Here is a 2,415-nt window from a genome sequence, read left to right as displayed (position 1 = left end):
GCTAGAGAATGATAGGAAAAAATAATTTGCATTTGTCTTTCAATCTCCACTTAAAATTTTTTATTCATATATAAAAGTATTTATGGTTCAATTTATTCATAAACTAAACTGAAATTATCAAGGTTCTGAAAATCGGTTCGAACCGGCCGGTCGAACCGGTTGAACCGTGAACCGGTGAGTAAGACGGTTCGGTTAGAAGCTATAACTGCTAAATTCAAAAATTGTTATTGAACCGTCGAACCGGTCGAGAACCGGTCTGTCGAATCGAACCGGAACCCGGCCGGTTTTTAAGAAAGTTCACCAAACGGCGCTGTTTCGATGATTGTGGGAAACGGGAAACCCTAACTACATGTGCCTCTCCCCAAAATCCAAACGAAGCACTCTGCCACTCTCTCACTCACGCGACCCTCCTCCTCCTTCCTCTCTAACTCGAGCTCCTCCCTCACTCCCACACCTGCTCCGTCCAGCCACCGCCGTCGAAGCCACCGCCTTTCTTGCCGGCCATCTCCGCCGCTGTTCGAACTTCGAAGCCACCGTCGTCGCTGCAACGGGTCTAGCCTCGTTCCTCCATCGCGCAACAACTGTCCCCCATCGCCGCCTCTGTCCACCGCGTAAGCCCCACCGTCATGCTCCTTGTCTCGCTCTGTGCTCTGTCTTGAAGGATCTAGTTCGTTCCTTAATTGATTGAGCAAGTAAGTACATTCATCTTTCCCATCTTCCCCCTTGACTAACCCCGGTCGAGTTAGATTTTTCACAACGATACTACAATCTCTGCTCTCTTTAAAAGTTTTTTTTAACTGTAATTGTTGTTTTAAACTTTTAATTGGTTAGTTAATCTATAATTTTTCATCTTGCTTCTTCAATTGTTGTTATCATTAGTTATTACTGTGATTTAGGATTTTTAATGATCTTGAATATTGATTCTGATATGCTCTGGTTCTATGAATTGATTGATTTGGTTCTTATAATTCTTGATTTGAACCTTGCTGAAGTTGTTCTGTTACCTAACTTGTTGGAATTGAACTGGAGAAACAACAAACTAGAAGGAAGCATCCCCTCTGACTTCAAGTTATTCGGAGCTCTTTATTCTCTTGATCTTAGTGGGAATTTGTTGAATGTAACAATACCAAGAGTGCTTGGAGAATTGAAGTAGTTGCAGTGGTTGAATCTCTCTCGCAACAATTTTTCTGGCACAATTCCATCTAATTATGCACTTTTTTTAAAAAAAATGATAGTTGCATTTAACTATTATGTTTAATCTAAGTGTTGTCTATTACTCCATCTTCAGGCTTTGCTACAGGCTCTTGGTGATAGGAAGGGTATTAATCGGTTTGGTGACTTCTCTGCACCACTTGATGAAGCATTAATACACATTTCACTAGTAATTTGCATACCAATTGCAGAAATGATCATTAGGCATTAGTCAAAGTTTAAATTTAAATGGTGTGAATAGGATTTCATTATAGAACACATTGATGTTAATCCATGTATCGATCCCATATAGTGGGACAATGCTTAGTTGTTTCTTATTATTGGGGGAGAAGGTGTGATTTTTTCTTTGCTTAGGCATATGATAATTGGAGTAGGTTTGGTATTACATTTGCAAATTCAACGATCCGATATTATCATGCTGATTAATGTACATAAAAATAGTTTGGGACTATTGAAGTTCAGTTAGTTTTTGTATTAAGGCTCATGCATTCTCAAGCAATAAATGCATACAAGACTACTGAATTGTAATTAGAAATTTCAAGTGTAAATTATGTTCCCATTTGTTGTAAGCTTATTTTTCTCAAAAAAATTTGCTTATTCTTAATACTTACATCCTTCTTCCTAACCTTGTCCAGGATTTATCTGGCCGGCCACATTTAAGTTATAATTTGGATATCTCTACCCAGAGGGTTGGGACATATGATGCTCAGGTAGTGCACTTTCATTTGATTATTTCATCATTGAGCTTAGAATTTTATTGAATAAGCTTTAGACTGTTGAGCCCCTAATTTTTTCAGCATAGATTTATTTTAATGTGACACTCTTATTGTATTTGCTAGTAATGTTTAGGTAATGTTTAGTACATTTTATGCTGCATCACTTGTTTTTGCTGGTCCAAGTAGTGGAAATGAAGGTGATGATATCAATGACGCAAATCTGCAGCAAGTTATGGAGGATTTTGATGATTGATGACAAACTTGGATCATTTTGATGTTGCTATGTTATGTTTGATTGGTTGTTTTATTTTTTGACTTTTGAATTTGTATTTGAATGAGATTATAATATTCTGGTTTATGTAGTACTTTTAATTTGAATGATATTTTAAAGTTTACATTAGACTATAATTATATTTTCATGTGTTTATTTATATTTTATTTATTATTTTATTATAAAATGGTTTTTTCGATTCAACTACGATCGAAC

The sequence above is a fragment of the Arachis duranensis genome, chromosome 8, assembly GCF_000817695.3.
Source record: "Arachis duranensis cultivar V14167 chromosome 8, aradu.V14167.gnm2.J7QH, whole genome shotgun sequence".
NCBI lineage: Eukaryota > Viridiplantae > Streptophyta > Magnoliopsida > Fabales > Fabaceae > Arachis > Arachis duranensis.
This window is presented reverse-complemented; position numbering follows the sequence as displayed.